Source organism: Ursus maritimus, unplaced genomic scaffold, assembly GCF_017311325.1.
Source record: "Ursus maritimus isolate PB19 unplaced genomic scaffold, ASM1731132v1 scaffold_35, whole genome shotgun sequence".
NCBI classification, from domain to species: domain Eukaryota; kingdom Metazoa; phylum Chordata; class Mammalia; order Carnivora; family Ursidae; genus Ursus; species Ursus maritimus.
In genome coordinates this window covers 13,253,229-13,273,749 of record NW_024426119.1, presented here as the reverse complement: position 1 = coordinate 13,273,749, position 20,521 = coordinate 13,253,229, and the positions used below count along the sequence as shown (strand labels likewise).

Genomic DNA, 20,521 nt, shown 5'->3' with positions numbered 1-20,521 from the left:
AAAATCTTGGGAGAGATACTTTTAGACTATGCAAACATCCTATTCCTTCTCAAACTTCTGCCCACTAATTTTAGCATCCACTGGTATATCTTGTCTGAAACAATAATTACTGTGGTGTTCTAATGTTGATTTTATATTTTGCATATTCCATTTATAATGATTAACTGGAACTCCTTTTTAAGGAGAAATCGTCCCTTCTTTCCCATATATTTATTTATTCAATTATTCATTTATATTAGCATAGACTCATGAATATTTATTTTATTTTATGGGCTATCATCCAATACTATCATTGTTTTTTATTGTTGTTCAAATTGTTCTGACTTTGACCACTGAGAGCTCCTTGACCTTTCAGCATGTCCCCATCCTATTTTTAAGTACTTCTTATTTTGTGTCACCACAGATACTCCAGACTCATCTTGTGTTTTCTCTGCCCTAGCTCTGTAATCAATCACTTCTCCAAGGAATCCAAGTTCTTCCTTTTATTGGGGAATGGTATTTAGAAACCAAGATCTGGGCATTAGGTGTGCTCGTTCTGCTTGAGTGCCATTTCTTCTAAGTCCTCTCACTGGACAGAGCCAGGAAATACATATATGTATATTAGCCCATACACATACACATACACACACACACACACACACACACATATATCTATAATTATTTCCATATCTATCATTTTGTATATATTATATATATATATACACATAAAATATACATTTTATATATATATTATAAAAGCCATGAGTCCATACTGATACCTCTGATTATAATCCAACACTACAGGGCTCATGCTACCCTTTCCCCTTTTCTAAATGGATGCTTACTTTGGGGACAATTTTCTAACTCTTCCTATATCTAAACACCACAGCACATCATCAGAATTCAGACATTCTGCTATGCTTACTGAGCTGAGCAGAAATAGCTAGAGCAGACAAGAGTGAAGGTATCCTTTTAAATATTCATTGGCCAGTTTTATTTCACCCATAACTAACACAGAGAGACACTAGCCACACCTGTGGCAACTTTAAAGGCATGCACAAATAAAATATTTAACAACCACTTGAAACTTGGAAGTTCCCTTCCTCACCTTTCTTATATACCAACTCACTACAGCACCTTGGATTTGGGGTCATAGGGTTCAGGGGGAGAGACTAGGAATCTCTGCTTGTTTTAAAAGAAGGCCTCTTGCCTGAGGTCATAAAAAAACAGGACCTTTGCAGACTCTCAGTCTAATGTGGCCTTAAACTTAGCCTCTGGATTGTAAATCAGCTTCCACAGAAGAACTGAAGCACTTTTCCAAAAGCAGTTATGGCTGTGCTTCTTGAAGAAGCCAGTCTGTTTGGAAATCATAAGAGGCACAAAGGAGAGGGAATATGAAGGGGAACTGAAGTCTTTCAGTATAATGCGTTAAAGAAGCTACCAATAGAGTAAATGCCTCACTATGATGCAATTTCAGGAGGACCATGCATTAAATAAGAACCTATTATATCCCAGTCTTACTGGGGATATAGAGAAACAGAATACTACTTTTATTACAAAGTTGAATACATGAACTTCACGGGGGAGTTGCTTCTATATTTAAAATATAACCAAATGACAGACTTATTGAAATCAGTTTTCACTGAATCCCTAATGTGTATCACCCACCAAGATGATGGCCGGCATGGAATGAGTTTATGATTAGATGTCTGGGTTCTTTTCCTGCACAAACATCATGAAAGTAGCTCAACTAAATTACCTTCATGGTTTAGTTCCAAGAGTTCCTGATTCTTCTGACTCAGTGTGGTCCAGTAGAATAAGCAGACACTTTAGGATGTAATCTCACCCCTGTTAATTGGCACAGCTCGAGCAAACCGTGTGAATTTTATTTCACATTAGACTTTGATAATTTTAAAAGAGAAGTAAGAATTTCTGTTCTAAAAATTAGTTAAGAGAATCATATGAGATGAAGTAGATATACTTCTAGAAGAAAGTAGAAGGCAGAAAGATGTAGAAAATATACTTCTAGTTCTCAAACTAGCTGTGTCATGGTGGAGGAGACATTCAGCCTGCCTGCATCACAGTTTAGCTGGCTCTAAAATGAGGAAACTCAATTAGATATTAGTGTTTTCAAAATTTTCTTTAGCTGAAGAACCCTTTAAAACCCAAAAGATGTTTTTATAAAGCTCTAAGACAAAATGGATCAAAGGAGGGTAACTGATTACAGAGCACCGGGTGGCTGGCTTTGAAGCCCTTCTGGGCTGACAACCCCTCCCACTGTGCTCATCCACATGGCACCTCTGAGCATAATCTAAGAAATCATGGAATAGATGGTGTCTAAGCTCCATCTAGCTCTAAACAATTCCAGCATTCCAAGTGTTCCTCCCAGGTCTTTGCCCTTTGGGGGACAGAAAGTGAATGGTCACACCTGGTACAGAGAGTGGTGGGCAGTATATAACAAGTGCAAAGCTGCAGGTACTATTAGGGTTGGAGAATGAAAACAATGAAAGTTGGATAGTTGTCTAGAGGACACCAAGAAAATGTGGACTATGCAAATTATTTCTTGGAATGGCAGGACTTCGAAGAGTAAACACAGTGGGTGTTTTCTGGGGGTGGGAAGAAACAAAATAAGTAAGCCCTACGAATGAGAATGAATATGGAGGATCCTGGACAAGGCAGAGTATTCAGTCCTACCCAGCAACTTCATGCTCACCTCAAACACAATTTTCCCCAGCTGTTATGCCTTAGGAGTCTTGTGTAAACCTCCCTCCCAGGTAGACCTGCTCCTCAGGACTCAGCCCCTTCTTCATGGTCATGGTATTCCTTGGCTTGTCTGTATTGCATAGCTGAAACTAGACAGAGGCTACATGTTGGAGGCATGGGATTTAAAATTAGCTAGGCCATGGATGGCCACTTTAGGAAGATCTTAGAGGTTGAAAAGTACACCCCTGCAAAAAAAGACATGTTGAAGTTCTAACTCCTGGTACCTAAGAATGGGACCTTATTTGGATATAGGGTCATTGCAGATGTCACTGGTTGAGATGAGGTCCTACTGGAGTAGGGCGAGCCCCTAATCCAACATAACTGGTGTCCTTATAAGAAGAGGGCCACGTGAAGACAGAGATACATAGGGAGGGCGCCATATGATAAAGAAGGCAGGGATTAGAATTATGTAGCTACAAGCCAAGGGATGCCAAAGATTGATGGCAAATCACCAAAAGCCAAGAAGAGTCAAGGAAAGAGTCAGAGGAAACAATGGCCTTATTGGCATCTTGAGTTTTGGACATGCAGCCTCCAGAACTGTGAGCCAATACATTTCTGTTGTTTTCAACCACCTAGTTTGTGGTACTTTGCTATGGCAAGTGTAGGAAATGAATACAGAAGGGCGTGGGTTCTAGGGATTCTGACTGGCACTGAGAAAGCTGAGGGAGAGCAGACATGCCTGCAAATGACATGGGGACAGCCATATGTGTGAAGGTCAGAGTCCAAGACATGTAAGACAGGAGACGGCTGGAGTGAAGGACCTGGGATAAAGTGCTGAGAGACTTGGTGACCACGGAGGCAGCAGGAATGACAGGAAAGTGCAAAAGCAGGAAAACTGTCAGGGCACTCTAACAGACTGGGGAAGAATGGGGAAGAGGAGAACTAACTCAAAAAGACTCAGTTTCTTGCTTGAACAGTCTCCTAGCTGTGTGACCTTAGGTAAACCATTTAGTCTCTCTGTTTCTCCGAACTTCATCCATCATTGGGGCCCAAGATGACGAGTTTGGATGACTAAGAAACTGAGAGTCGTGCCGATGTACGTTTGATCAAACATTCGGATCCGATTTTGACTTTATTCTTTTTCCCCTGAAGCTTGGTTGGGTAATACATGATTTAATAATAATACTAATAGAAGTTGAAGACCTAGAAGCTAAATGGATCATTTCAGGTTCTGTTTTTGCTAGCTTTCTTTGTTTTCTGATTCGGTAGGATAATGCATCCCTTTCATCTTCCGTTGGAAAATGGGCACATGCTGTATCCTGTATTCAGCCCAAAGAGATATTCTTCCTTTTTCCCCACTGTACCCTCTTGATAGTCTAATTTTGTGAAACTTTCTCTCAGTCACTAGCACACTTCCTGCCGTGATCCCAATTACACACTCCTCACTCTGTCTACATTGCCAATGGGAATGCAAAATGGGGCCCTTTTCTGCATTAAACACTGAAAAAAAAAACTGACCTAAAAATCATTTTTTTTTAAAAATATATGCATTCAATATTTCCATGTCTTTAGAGCCTTGATATGCTGCCTTTTTTTTTTTTTTTTTTTAAGATACCAGAGGTGGAAAAGAGAGGGGCTGGAAGAAGAGAATGAGCTCATAGAAATTCAGAACACTGGTGTAAATTTCCTTATGTAAAAGCACCAGCCTTGACACCCTGGTTAGCCTGCTGTCAAACAAGACCCAAGATATCCAGCCATTTATACATCTTTATATTTTTTAAACAAGCCCATATCCTTAAAAGTCCCACAATAAGGGAGACATTTATCAGTGACAGTGCTCTTTTTCAAGCACTTTTATGGAGGCTTAAAAAAAGAAAGCGAACTTTAATGTATGTATCAACGAAAACTGTTTACAAGGCAGAAGACTGAACCCGGCATGAGCTTTCTGACATATTTATCACTTCATTTCAAAGCTGGGTGGGAAGGGGCGACCTTCCCCTGACAGCTGATGCCTGGCAAAAAGGATGAAGAAAGTGTCAGAAATTTTATGAATCTTCTGCAGGCAGTTGTAATGGTGACAATGATCATGATTCTTTTCTCCATCCCCATTCATAAATCTCCGTCAGCACTTGAAGATAACGCTGACAATCTATTGTAGTCTTTCAACATAAGGTACCATCGTGGCAGCTTAACTTGGAGCCCAGGAGTGGTACCTGAAACTGGAAGCCTTCCAGGTACAGTATGTACTGATAAGATGCTGAACAGAGAGAATAACGGTAACGGAAGCAGGAAGGGAGTTGGGGTGGAGGCAGGAGAGGGGAGGCTGCAGCCTCCGCTCTGTGACAGTGAGCAAGTCACTTACCGCTTCTGGGATCGACTTGTCTCTGTCAAATAAAAATAATAACGTTTGCTTTTCCTAATGCATGGGAGAAATGTGAAGAGAAAAACATGATAATGGATGTAAAACCACTTTGAAAAGTTGAAAGCAGTATGCTAATACGAGGTATTACCATTCATAGTATTGTGCTTTTGTGGTGGGAAAATGTTCAAAAGAGAAGGATCCAACTAATTAGCAGGGAATGTGTAGCTTAGAAAACATATCATGTAGGTGACGTGAGGTTGGGAAGAGACGCTCACACTTGTATTAGCAAAGTTGAAATTTGACATGAGCTCAGGATTCCACATTGCCAAGCTGATAGTATATGCTCAATAAATATTTATTGACTGAGTGATTACTTCTAGCACATTGTATGATAGTTACTTGTTTGTGTAAGTGTGTCCCTCACTATGGTAGTTCCTTAAGACAGGAATTACAGTTACTTAATCTATTGCTATTTCCCAGTACCAACCACAGTGTCTGTCACAAGGCTGGCATTCAATAAACAAGCATTGAATAAACGAAAAAATGAATGAAACAATGGCAAATCTCTATAATTATGGTAAGTCAATTGGACTACTAGTTACTTAAAAACTGAATAATCAGAACCATGTCAGATGCTACTGTAATCAAGATAACAGGGTACTGACAAATGGATAGGCAAATAGAATAATGGAACAGAATAAAGAGGATAGAAAAAAAAACCACACTTAGGCAGTCAAATAATTTTTGATAATTTTTGTTTTTGATCAAAGCAACTCAAGGAAAGAAAGCATTTTCAAAAATGGTGCTAGAACCACTGGGTATCTATCCATATGAAAAATGAACCTCAACTCCTCACTCACACCACATACAAAAACTGATGGATGATAGGTTTAAACATGGGAGCTAAAACTATTGAAGTAAACATCGGAGAATATCTTCATGACTTAGGGGGTAGGCAGAGATTTCAGTGAACAGTCACAGAAAGCACCAACCATAGAGGATAAAGAATAGATGAATCGAACTCCATCAAAATTAAAAACTGCTTGGGGCACCTGGGTGGCTCAGTTGGTTAAATGTCTGCCTTTGGCTCAGGTCATGATCTCAGGGTCCTGGGATCGAGCCTGGGTCTGGGTCCCTGCTTGGCAGGGAAAGTGCTTGTCCCTCTCCCTCTGCCCCCTTGTGATCACTCTTTCTCTCTCTCAAATAAATAAATAAAATCTTTTTTAAAAATTAAAAACTGCTGGTTTGGTAGGAAGAACATAGGAACATTGGTGAAGAACTGTGTCCAGCTCCTGGCTTTATCATTTACTAGCTATGCGATCCTTGGCAAACCTCTTAACCTTTTTAAAACTCAATTTTCTTAGTTGTAAAATGGCGATAATCGTAATAAATGCCTTCCTAATTTGAATAGTAAGTGAGATAATGTAAGAGGCAATCTCACTAGAAAACTTGAAGTGTTACAGAAATATAATAATTATTATTTATGCCCTGCTCTAGAGACATTTCAAGTCAGGAAGACAGGACATACCACAAAATATAGAGAATAGTGGCCACTGGGTAAGGGATTCTGGAAGAGCTGAAGTGTGCAAACGCCCTTTCTTAAATCTGACTCCGCTCGTCTGAGTAAAGGCACTCTGTTTTTTGTTTCTTGCTTTGTGTTTTTCTTTGGTCTGTCTCCTTTCCCTCTTTCCTGCCTCAATTTTATGTTTTTGCCTTTGCTCTTGCTGTCCTGCTGAGGAAACAAACAAACCTCCAAGCCATGTGGCCATTCCACCCAATCCCACTTCTCCAGCCTTTCCAATCACAAATCTTTCTGACTCTGACTTCTGAAATCAGCCACTACAAGGTATTGACTTGCAATAGTGACCAGAAGATAAAGAGTGGAGGCTTCACAGTGATAAAGGTTCTTGTTACAGAAATCCAAGATTAAGTGTCTGTGACCTGCTTTTTAATGGACTATATTTTCATCTGTCCAAACACACTTGGGAAAAGTGTGAACCAGAAACTCTCAAAGAATGAACAATCAAACAAGACACGCTCAATTCATCCGTCTTTGAATGTGATGGGGTTTGTGGATATAATATATATATTTTATAAAGACTAGAGTGCTTGATTAATGAAATGAGGCATCTTTCCTCTATGTCCCATTTATAATCTAATTTACAGTGTTCAATTTTTTTGCTTACATTTTATTAAGAGATAATATTTTATTGTAAGAGATTTACAAAAATTAACATGTACTTCTATTCGATTTTCTGCATTCTTTAAGACAATTTTGCATCCTAGGGCCAGACTGGTTTTTTCATAGGACCATAGCTCTAATATTACAATGAAAGTAAGTGGGAATGTAGGATTTAGTTTATATTGAATGTTTCAAGGGTGTCGCTGTTTTATTTTTTATTTTATTTTATTTAGGTTTTTTTAGAGAGGGAGACGGTGGGAAGGGACAGAGGTAGAGGAGAGAAAGAATCTTAAGCAGGCTCCATGCCGAGTGCAGAGCCCGATGTGGGGCTCCATCTCACAACCCTGAGATCATGACCTGAGCCAGAATCAAGAGTTGGGTGCTTAACCAACTGAGTCACCCAGGCACCCCAAGGGTATAGCTATTTTAGAAATCAAGGTTACCATGCATTTAAACTTAAGAGAACTACATAAATACATTAGCCTTAAGGTTATGTTTAAGCTTTATTTGTATTTACAAACAGGAAACCAAATGCCTCAATATCAGAGATGCTCTCCTGAATTTATCATCTTTCCCCATTTTCATCTGTGGCATGCACCCAGTCTAAGGGAGGAGTCTGACTGGCAAGCTATATGAAAATAGGATTTTTTTTTCTTTTGAAGATCAGGGGTTTGGTCAAGATTAGACTTTCCCTCAAAGTGTGATCTGTGTAGTCCTACAGGTCCCCACAGATATCTTGGGTGCTGTCATGAAGAATAAAAAAAACTCTAAACCAGCAGAGTTCTGGGCTTGCCCAGCTATAGCCAGAGAAATTCTGATTCCATTCTATAGTACTCTATTCTAGTCTACTCTAGTCTATTCTTTATCTTAACATATCGAGGCTCTGCAAATCATTTGAAATAAGACTGGTAGTGTTGTTAAAAAAAAAAAAGATAGAGTTAGGTTAATTAAACTTATGATCCATATCAGGGAATTTTTAGCTAATTATCTTGAAAAACACTACCTACTTCATAATACCTAGAAAAATAGGATAAAATATAAGTTTTATAAAGACTTTTATAGGTTTCACTAAGTTTATAACAAAGAAAGGGAAACACTTAGGGGCCAAACACTCAGAGGAACAGGAATCAAGAATGACTGAAGCTTAGGCTGCTGTCAGGGCCTTTGTTGTCCTTGTGACACTGAGGGGTTTAATGGCTGCATATGAGGACATGAAAAAGTCTTGGGGCTGCGCAAGGTAGATAATTGAATTTAAGACTCCTATGCAGATATTCTCAGACCACAATGCTTTGAAACTGGATCTCAATCACAAGGAAAAATTTGGAAGAAATTCAAACACTTGGAAACTAAGAACCAGCCTGCTTAAGAATGACTGAGTAAACCAGGGAATTAAAAATGAGCTTAAGCAATTTATGGAAAACAATGAGAATGAAAACACATCAGTCCAAAACCTATGGGACACAGCAAAGGCAGTCCTAAGGGGGAAATACATAGCCATCCAAGCCTCACTCAAAAGAATAGAAAAATCTAAAATGCAGCTTTTATATTCTCACCTCAGGAAGCTGGAGCTGGAAAAAGAAGAACAGGCTTAACTCATGCACGAGAAGGCAGGTGATCAAGATTCGAGCAGAGGTCAATGAATTAGAAACCAGGAGCACAACAGAGCAGATCAACAAAACTAGAAGCTGGTTCTTTGAAAGAATAAATAAGATCGATAAGCCACTGGCAAGACTTATTCAAAAGAATAGAGAAAGGACCCAAAATAATAAAATTATAAATGAAAGGGGAGAGATCAGAACTAACATCAAGGAAATAGAAACAATCATTAGAAACTAATATCAACAACTATATGCCAATATATTAAACAACCTGGAAGAAATGGATGCCTTCCTGGAAACCTATAAACTACCAAGACTGAAACAGGAAGAAAATGATTTTTAAAACAGACCGATTAATTATGAAGAGATTGAAGCAGTGATCAAAAACCTCCTCAAAAACAAGAGTCCAGGGCCTGATGGATTCCCCGGGGAATGCAACCAAACATTCAAAGAAGAAATAACACCTCTTCTCCTGAAGCTGTTTCAAAAAATAGAAACAGAAGGAAAACTACCAAACTCATTCCATGAGGCCAGTATTACCTTGATCCCCAAACCAGGAAAAGACCCCATCAAAAAGGAGAATTACAGACCGATTTCCCTGACGAATATGGATGCCAAAATCCTCAACAAGATCCTTGCTAATAGAATCCAACAGTACATTAAAAGGATTATTATTATGGTATTCCATCCCTTTACTTTCAGTCTGAATGTTCAAAATGAATCTCTTGTAGACAGCAAATGGATGGGTCATGTCTTTTTATCCAATCTGCAACCCTGTGGCGTTTATGGGAGCATTCAGGCCATTTACATTGAGAGTCATTACTGACAGATATGATTTTAATGATGCCATGTTGCCTGTAAAGTTTTTGTTTCTATAGATTGTGACTTTCTGTTCTGTATCACTCTTGGGGCCTTTTTACTTTTATAGAACCCCCCTTAATATCTCCTGTAGGGCTGGTTTCGTGGTTACGAAATTGGTCAGTGACTGGCGATTCTGGAAGGTCCTTATCTCTCCATCAATTCTGAATGACAGCCTTGCTGGATAAAGGATCCTTGGCTGCATGTTTTTCTCTGAAAGAGCTTTAAAATGCCCCCCCAACACTTTCTCTCAGTCCAGGTCTGTGTAGACATGTCTGATGTAATTCTAATACCTTTGCCTTGGTACGTGAGAAATTTCTTTGCCCTGGCCACTTTCAATACTGTATCCTTGGATCTAATATTTGCAAATTGCACTATGACGTGACTTGGCATAGGTTTGTCATGGTTGAGCTTGGGAGGGGTCCTCTCTGCCTCTTGGACATGAATGCTTGTTTCCTTTGCTAGATTAGGGAAGTTTTCAGCTACAATTTGTTCAAATATCTCTTCTAGACCTCTGTTTTTCTCCACCCCCTCAGGGATGCCGATGATTCTGACATTGGAATGTTTCATTGAGTCAGTAATCTCCCGTAACCTACATTCTTGAGATTGGATTTTTTTTTAAAGATTTTATTTATTTATTTCACAGAGATAGCGACAGGCAGCGACATCCTCCAATTCGCCGATACGTTCTTCTTCTTCATTCACCTTGGCCATCAGAGCCTCTAGTTTTGAGTGCATTTGGCTCATAGAATTTTTAATTTCTGCCAGATTCGCTCTCATTTCCACCCTTAGAGATTCTATATTCTCATTAACATTTTCATTAATACTTTTTTCAAGTCTACACATCATCTTGACCATTGTTACTCTGAACTCCATTTCTGATAATTTGGTTATATCCATATCCATTAGTTCTGTGGCAGAGGCCACAGACTCATTGTCTTTTCTTTGCTGGGGGGGGGGGATTTCTCCTTCTCGTCATTCTGATGAGGGGAGGTTACGGGGGTTGTCCAGAGCCCAAATTATTGACCAGGACCCAGGCAGTGCGTACTTGTTTTATAGAGACCTTAGGGATGTGAGCTTCTTGATTTTTCAGCCTGCTTTCTGGGGGAGGGGTCTGCCGCACCGATACTCAGGCAACCCTGTTTGGGTAGAGTCTCCCTGTCCCCTGTGAGGGGGGATGGGGATGGGCAAACTGTGAGCCAGCATTTCCAGGCTTTTGTTCTCTGGCAGCTTTCCCTGGAGGTTTGCTGTGCCTCTTCTGAGAGTCAGAGCAACAGTGGCCGAATCTCTGCCTCTGTCTCAGAACAGAGGGATCGCAGTCCCTTCTCCACCCAGCCCCTCTGGCCACTTTAACTCTGTTTCTGTTGGTGCTCCTAAACCCTACAGCATCCTGGGATGTGCGCCCCACACCGGCGGCCCAGCCCTCACTTCCAGGACTGGCACGTCTCTGTCCTTTGTGTTTCTAACACCGCCAGCTGCCAGCTGCCCCCGCATGCTCTGGAGCTCCGTTTCAGTGTGGTCTGCGGACTCCGGAGCTCTGGTTTTCAGACTGGTCACGTCAGTTTCCGGCTCACGGTCTCAGTCTGCTCTCTCACGGATGCCGGTCCGCAAGTCAGCCCACTCCCCAGTGCAGGTGGCTCTGGACGCCAAAATTCTTAACAAGATCCTAGCTAATAGGATCCAACAGTACATTAAAAGGATTATCCATCATGACCAAGTGGGATTCATACCTGGGATGCAACGGTGGTTCAACATTCACAAATTGATCAGTGTGATAGATCATATCAACGAGAAAAGAGTCAAGAACCATACGATCCTCTCAATTGATGCAGAAAAAGCATTTGACAAAATACAGCATCCTTTCCTGATTAAAACCCTTCAGAGTGTAGGGATAGAGGGTACATTCCTCAATCTCATAATAACCATCTATGAAAAGCTTACAGCGAATATCATTCTCAATGGGGAAAAGGTGAAAGCCTTTCCCTTAAGATCAGGAACATGACAAGGATGCCCACTCTCACCAGTACTATCCAACATAGTACTAGAAGTCCTTGAGACAGCAATCAGACAACAAAAGGGATTAAAGGCATCCAAATCGACAGAGAAGTCAAACTGTCTCTCTTCGCAGATGACATGATACTCTATATGGAAAACCCAAAAGACTCCACCCCCAAATTACTAGAACTTATAGAGCAATTCAGTAATGTGGCAGGAAACAAAATCAATGTTCAGAAATCAGTTGCATTTCTATACATGAACTATGAGACTGAAGAAAGAGAAATTAGGGAATCGATTCCATTTACAATAGCACCAAATATCATATGATATCTTGGAATTAACTTAACCAGAGGCGTAAAGGATCTATATTCTAGAAACTACAGATCACTCTTGAAAGACATTGAAGAAGGCACAAAAAGATGGAAAAACATTCCATGCTCGTAAATTGGAAGAATAAACATAGTTAAAATGTCTATGCTACCCAGAGAAATCTACACTTTCAATGCCATCCCGATCAAAATACCAATGACATTATTCGAAGAGCTGGAACAAACAGCCCTTAAAGTTGTGTGGAACCAGAAAAGGCCCCAAATCGCCAAGGAATTGTTGAAAAGGAAAAACAAAGCTGAGGGCATCATGTTGCCAGATTTCAAGCTATACCACAAAGCTGTGATCACAAAGACAGCATGGTACTGCACAAGAACAGACACATAGACCAATGAAACAGAACAAAGAACCCAGAAATGGGACTCTCAGCTCTTTGGGCAACTAATCTTTGACAAAGCAGGAAAAAACATCTAGTGGAAAAAAGACAGTCTCTTCAATAAATGGTGCTGAGAAAATTGGACAGCTACATGCAAAAGAATGAAACTTAACCACTCTTTCACACCATACACAAAGAGAAACTCCAAATGGATGAAAGACCTCGATGTGAGACAGGAATCCATCAAAATCCTAGAGGAGAACATAGGCAGCAACCCCTTTGACATCGGCCACAGCAACTTCTTTCATGACACATCTCCAAAGGCAAGAGAAACAAAAGAAAAAATGAAATTGTGGGACTTCATCAAGATAAAAAGCTTCTGCACAGCCAAGGAAACAGTCAAAAAAACTAAGAGGCAGCCCACAGAATGGGAGAAGATATTTGCAAATGACACTACAGATAAAAGACTGGTATCCAAGATCTACAAAGAACTTCTCAAACTCAATGCACGAGAAACAAATAATCAAATCAAAAAATGGGCAGAAGATATGAACAGACACTTTTCCAATGAAGACATACAAATGACTAACAAACACATGAAAAAATGTTCAAAATCATTAGCCCTCAGGGAGATTCAAATCAAAACCACATTGAGATACCACCTTACTCCAGTGAGAATGGCAAAAATTGACAAGGCAGGAAACAACAAATGTTGGAGAGGATGTGGAGAAAGGGGATCCCTCTTACACTGTTGGTGAGAATGCAAGTTGGTACAGCCACTTTGGAAAACAGTGTGGAGGTCCCTCAAAAAGTTAAAAATTTAGCTACCCTATGATCCAGCAATTGCACTACTGGGTATTTACCCCAAAGATACACACGTAGTGAAGAGAAGGGCCATTTGCACCCCAATGTTCATAGCAGCATTGTCCACAATAGCTAAATCGTGGAAGGAGCCGAGATGCCCTTCAACAGATGACTGGATTAAGAAGATGTGGTCCATATATACAATGGAATATTACTCAGCCATCTGAAAGAGCGATTACCCAACATTTGCAGCAACATGGACGGGACTGGAGGAGATTATGCTAAATGAAATAAGTCAAGCAGAGAAAGACAATTATCAGATGGTTTCACTCATTTATGGAACATAAGAAATAGCAGGGAGATTGGTAGGAGAAGGAAGGGAAGAATGAAGGAGGAAGGAACCATGAGAGACTATGGACTCTGGGAAATAAACTGAGGGCTTCAGAGGGGAGGGAGGTGGGGGATTGTGATAGGCCGGTGACGGGTATTATGGGGGGCACATATTGCATGCAGCACTGGGTGTTATATGCAAACAAGAATCATGGAACACTACATCAAAAACTAAGTATGTACTGTATGATGACTAACATAACATAATAAAAAAATTAAAAAAAAAAACTCCTATGCAGAATCAAGAGCTTTAAAAGGAGTCTAATTTCAGTGAAAGGTAGTAAACATTAGCCTACTGGCAAGAGGAGAAACTTGTTAATCTGGGTGTAAGTTCTTGTGAGGAAAAAACGTCTCTCTTGAGAATTTGTGAACACAGGTCTGTGCTCACATGGGTTTCAGGTTTATTTCTATCCCACTTAGGTGATCTAGGAAGCCTCAAGCCAAAAATATTAATTTACAATGATCATGTAACAAGTTCTGGGCAGAAACCAAAGCAAATTCTTCCTGCAAAGCATCACTCTCAAAGTGGGCTTTGCAGAATTCACACAGCTATAACTGAAATGGATAAGAGTTGGGAAACCAAAAGTGTAAAATTTTGAGAATCAAATCAAAATGAGTAAGAACCACAAACAAAATCACAAATAAAACCAAAGTATAAAAAAAGTTTTACACTCCTATGGACTTTAGGGAGCAACTGTCAGAAGAAATAATAAACAACTGGTATGCTGAAATGTGGTAAGAAATAAAAGAAGGAATAAGGTATTTTGAAAAAACACCAGGAAATCTTGAAAAACAAACAAACAAACAAATAGACATCTAGGAATAAAAAGGTTACATAACTCTTAAAATTAAAAACTCAACAGATGGACCAAAGAGCCAAATAGACAGAGTTAAAGGAAGAATTAGTAAACTCGAAAATAGCACTAAAGAAATTGCTTACTATATATTGCTGCATACTAAAGCAATTACTCTTTACAGAAAAAGATGAAAATGTGATAGGATAATTTAAAGAAACAAGGAAAATTAAAAGAGAATATCAAGGGGACATTTTTTTTTAAGTTCCAGGAAAGTCTAGAAAAAAATGAAAAGGTAACATTTGAAAGATAATGAAAAACTTCCAGAATTAATGAAAGTCACATAGTCTCAGATTCAGGAACCATGACAAATGTGAAACATAAAAGAAATCTATATCTCTAAATAAAATCATAGGATAAGGAAGATAAATAAAAAACACCAAAAGTGATTTTTTTTAAAAAAAGGATTACCTTCAAAGAAATAACAATTGGATTCACTTCAGGTTCCTTATAGCAACATGGAAATCAAAATACAGTAAAATAATATTTTCAAAATTCTGAGTAAAAATAACTCTACATTTATACACCAAGGAGAAATATCTTTTCAAAATGAAGAGGAAACAAAAACATTTTCAAACAAACTTGGAGTTTATCAACAATAGATCTATCCTCAAGGAATATCTAAAGCATGTACTTTAAGTAAAAGAAACATAATTCTAGAAAGGATACATGTATCCAAAAAGAAACAATGAGCAAAGAAATTGCTTCCAAACCTGAAATGCTGTGATTCTGTGAAATTTGCATTGAATCAAAAGAGACTATTTTGGGGTGAGAAAGAAGCAAGAAAGGGAAAATAAAATTTCTGCTCTCCTAGGTTTAACGGCAATATTTCACTGTAGGAGGTTTGCCACAAATCTCTATAGAATCCCATCTACCAAAATCGAAGAGAATCGTGGATTCCCAGGTAACCACCCTGCTCAGATGCAATCATTACATTCCAGTAGATGCCCCTGTCTCATAATGCTCATAAAAATTAATTGTATACACTTCTTAATATTCCCTCATGCATTTCCTACTGTGTGTTCTCATCCTTTCAAATCAGGGTGCACACCAAGATGTCCTATCTCTGTATAGATTTTGCTTGGGGGGCTGCCCTCAGTATCATCAGGAACCATTAATTTGAAAGCAGCCGGCAGTAGTGCTCAAGGCTCTGAAGGAGTCAGAGAACACTGAAAGAGCCCACTGTTTACACTTCTTCAGTTGCTTTAACTGATTCAATTGCTTTAACCGAGCCAATTAGTGGTAAAAAAAAATATATATATATATATATATCTTCTTTAAAAGATGGGAGGAGGGAAATGTTGTAAATATAAACTAATCATCACAGAAAGTATCAATCTCAGTTTGCACACTCTTCATTAGAAGCTAGACACGTATGGTCAAGGGTAAAGTTTCTGTCAACTGCCAGATTGCGCAGTTGGCCCTGCCTATGATGAGTTGCTTCTTGTCTGAGCCAGTTCCTGAACAAATCCTAAAGATGAAAGACAGGAATTTTTGAAATAAGCTCAGACCCACCAGCCTGTGGATTCTGGAAGTCGCTTTATTACAATTGGCTGGATATCTATCTATGAAACTGGATGGACCTACTTCTATTCTCTTGCCAGAGACCGGGTTCTACTGCCTGCAGTCACCCCACTCCCACTTTCTACTATCCCTACCTGAGTAGGGAAATATGCTCCTAATATGATTGTGTAGCAGCCTGGGACATTTGCTGCACTGCGTTTACTAGGGGCATTGTCACTCAGTGTTATAACCCCAGGCTCACTCCCCATTTTGCTGTCCTGTCTTCATTGCAGCTGGTGAATAAGTAGACTCAGGTTCTGCTCTTCTTTTCTCACACATTCCCAAATATCATGGTCATTCCTTTAGTTTCTAATAATGAGCCAGGCCAGACACTGTTAAGACCCAAGATCTGGATGTAAGCTTTAGAGAATGGTGAAAATCCCTCAACTTTAAACCCAAGCCATTTGTTCTTGACAGCTCTGCATTGGGCTTCTTAGGCACTCTTGAAAGCTAATAGTAAAGTGGTCTTTGTTTTCCATTTGCTTACTGTTCCCTGTATTTCTCTCTTGAGAGATAGTATTAATTGTTAACACTAAGTGAGTGCTTAATACTTGCTGGGAACAGTTCTGAGTGCTTAATGTGTATTAATGTTATTATTATAATAATCTTATATGGTGGTACCAAAACATTCTCCTTTTTACAGATGAGGGAAATGAGGAATAAGGTATCACATAACCTGTTCAAGGTCACGGAGGTAGTTAGTAATAAACTGTGCATTTGAACTCAAGCAGTCTGTTCATACAGATTATATTATACTCTTGTATTGGAGTGAATGGGTTGGATGGCAGAACAGGATTCTGCCATTGTTGGGACCCTGACTGTTAAGTTCAGTAAATAGTGTCACTATTCCACCCCAATACTCCAGGGAGGAAACCAGGCAACCTGCATACCTACTGATATGCTGCCTTTCCCAGAGCCTCACTCTGCTCATTCTGCATCATTGGCACCCGCATTTGATCCCCTTATCCCTTGATGTCTACCAGCTCCTACATCCTTAAAACAGGCTGATCTACCCACATCTCACCTAGCAGTCCATTAATAAAAACATGCTGGGTGAACTTCAACCTCCTTTGGGAAAAAATTTTAGAAGCATTCACTTCGTTCTCATCCTTTCTCTTGCTTAATGCTCTGTTCCTTTGGTTCTTCAACCCTCGACCACTTTGCCTGGTCTCTCATTTCCAGTTCTAGATTCTCCACAAGGCATTGGATACAAATGCCAAACTTCAATTTCTGGCTTGTGCCTGGACCCTTGCTATGATTGTACCTAATACTCATCATCTGGTTCAAACCCCTCTAAGCTGATCTGGGTGAAGACTCAGATCCCACTGTAAATTCTAAGCTCTGGGTTCTCACAATGACATTGACTAGTTAGCTGGTAAGTGTCTTGTCTACACAGAAAAGGCAAACCAGATCTCCAAAGAACTATAGCCTATTAGGCTGGAACTCTGTTGAATGCTGGCCAGTTGGAACTGGGTGCCACCTCTCACACCTCCACCCACTAGTGGACACTATCCCTCTTTCCCATGGATGAACTTCCTGGAACCACAATTCTCCTATCTCTTCTGACTCACAGATTCATCCACTATTTATGCTTCTGTCCCTTTGGCTCACTCCTGTATTGGATCTCCTTTGATTTTGAGACTGGCCCAAATCTAGCTCTTATGTAGTCTCCTGAATGCTCTCCTCACAGTCAGTTCTGTTGTTACGTAAGTTCCCCTGAACTTGGTCTCATCAAAATAGCCTCCCTTGTCCCACTCATCTATGCTGCTAACGTCCCCATGAGCCCATCTGACTTTTATTAAAGCACAGTAAGGGGACTGTTAGGGTCCCAACAGTTACTTCTGCATGTTTTATATTTTCAACTCTCAGAGGACTGGGTTCATGGCAGTTTTCCCCTTTACAGTGCTGAGCATGGTGTCAAGAAACATTTGACAAAAAAAATGAGATTTTTGCAGGGTGTGTTTGTTGGTCAGGACTCTCTTTGCTGCAAGTAGCTAGAAACAACTCAAACAACTGTGAACTCCAGAAACAGGATTAGTTATGAAGGCTACCAGGAACTGGACAGTGCTACCACTCTTCTCTTACTTTCTCTGTCTTGTTAGTAATGGGTTTTGGCTGCTTCTTCTTCTTCTTCTTTTCTTTTCTTTTTTTTTTTTTTCTTTTTTTTTTGGTTTACAGGCTTTCTCCATTAGCAAGAGGAGGGAAGTATGGACACTAACAAGGTCAAGTTTCTACCATTCCATCTTAGGAAGCTCAGGAAAGGGGCACCTGGGTGGCTCAGTCATTAAGCATCTGCCTTCGGCTCAGCGCACGATCCTGGCATTATGGGATGGAGCCCCACATCAGGCTCCTCCGCTGGGAGCCTGTTTCTTCCTCTCCCACTCCCCCTGCTTGTGTTTCCTCTCTCTCTGGCTGTCTCTCTCTGTCAAAGAAATAAATAAAATCTTAAAAAAAAAAAAAAGGAAGCTCAGAAGAAAGTGAGGGCTTATCTCACTTAGTCTCTACATGAAACCCAGAGAAAAATCCTGCCTATCTGGGCATGAGATCATTCCTTAGCCAATCACGGTGGCCAAGGGTTCTGGGTATTAAGATCAGCCAGGCAAAGATAATTTGTCTTTTCCTATGACCAAAGGGGCAAGTCATGTAATTGGTAGCCCCTTCAGAACCCAATGGACTGGAGAACCTAAGGTAACTGGACCTTCAGATCTGTATCCACACTTCGACAGATTTGAATGATGCTTACATTGTCATATTCTCTTTTTCCTCTTCCAACCTTCAATTGCTTTGAACCAAAATTTCCAGACATAGCTTTCCCTCTTTTGTTGGTTTAGCTGCTTATTACTGACTTTAGGTTTGTGGTTCTACTAAGGAGGGACCTAGCCTTTTCTTTCTCTTTCACAATTACCCTTTTAGCCTTGAATGTTAAAAGAAATGATTTTTTTTTCTTAAAAAATGCCAACAGTTGCCAAACACGTAGCTGCTTCTTCTGATGTTAATTTTTGTTTCTTCTCGACAGATGCCTCTCTAAATGTGACATCTTTCTTCTTTTCACTTCATTTTTCCCCTACATAGACAAATTTCTTAGGAGTTCTTATGCACACTCTTACAAGACTGTTGGTGAGAGTGAGGATAAAGAGAGAGGATATATGTGAGCTGAGGCCCCAGTAAATTCTGGGGCTTAGAAAAGCATTGTCCCCAGGTGGACTCATTTGGCAGCTGCCATCTTATCTACTTCAAAGGTCTGATCTATCTTTACCGATGTAAATGGGCATTCCGGGCAAAAGGCTTTAAGTATGGTCACTGCACTGGGCTAGAGTTAGCCTGGGCCCAACTAGGAAGCAAGCAAAATTTATCTTCAGTGCCACAGAAGGTGTAGTGCTTAGGTTATGGAGTCAGATTTGGTTTCACATCATGATCTTTCACACTATAAAGACATTTAATGAAAAGAATTCTGCAGTTAATGAGATGGGTAGACATCCCACCTGTGTTACTTACTTGCTGTGAATTCAAACCTTAGTTTCCTTATCTGTAACAATATCAGTCATTCATTTATTCAACAAACACTTACTGAGTACCTATCATGTGCCAGACCCTGTTCTAAGTGTTGAACAAATCGAATGAACCAAAAATCTTTGCCCTCCAGGAGTTCACTCTTTAGAAGGGAGAGGGAAAATATATAAAAGAATTAATTATATAACATGATAGAAGGTGATAAGCACTGAGGCCAAAAAGCAAAGACGGCTGATAAGCACAGATCGGGTGAAGGGTTACAATTTCAAATTGTGTGGATCAGTCTAGGCAACACTGAGAAGACATTTAAGAAAATACTTGAAGGATCGATGGGGATAAGCCATGTGGGCATAGTCCAGGCATAAACCAAGATCTGGGCACAAGGTATTTTTATTCCTATGGGCATATCAATGCTTCTGAGCCCTCTCAGCAAACAAAGCTAGATCATATGAGTCACATACCTATGACAGAAATATACATAATGCCAATGTATATATATATCATATGTTACATATGTCATATACAAAATCTTTCTCTCTCTTATTTTCATCTATCCATCTATTTATCTATGTACCTACCTTAGTATCCATGAGTTCATACTGATCTCCAATTCCGATCCAGAAGTACTGGGTACATTCTTGCCTTTCCTTCCCTTGGCTGTAACTCCCTTCCCAACAGTGAGAACCCTGACTTTCTTTATCCTTTCCATCTTTGCTCATTGGTTGAAGCCTGCAATACACAAAAGGTAGTGAAAAGGAAACCTACTAATTTGAGTTCAATTATTAGTTCACAGTTTTTTCTGAATCTAAAATTTATATACATTCAAATACATAAACATAAACTCTACAATTTGATGAGACACGACAAAAGAGTACACCTGCTAAACCACATTCCCATCAAGACATGAAACATTTCCGTCACCCCAGAAAGTTTCCCTTGTTCCTTCTCAGTTACCAGAGGCAACCATTTATCTGAATTTTTTTTTTTTTCAGAATAGATTTATTTTGCCTGCATGAA

General features: G+C 39.7%; 1 long non-coding RNA gene across 1 annotated transcript in view; it reads right to left on the bottom strand.

Moving 5' to 3' along the window:
* Nucleotides 1-20,210, bottom strand: part of LOC103676812 — a 113,388-nt gene extending 93,178 nt beyond the window's left edge. Inside the window, exon 1 of the long non-coding RNA XR_572231.2 lies at nt 20,083-20,210. This is a non-coding gene — a long non-coding RNA (uncharacterized LOC103676812). The remainder of the gene's footprint in view (nt 1-20,082) is intronic.
* Between the last annotated feature and the right edge of the window lie 311 nt (nt 20,211-20,521).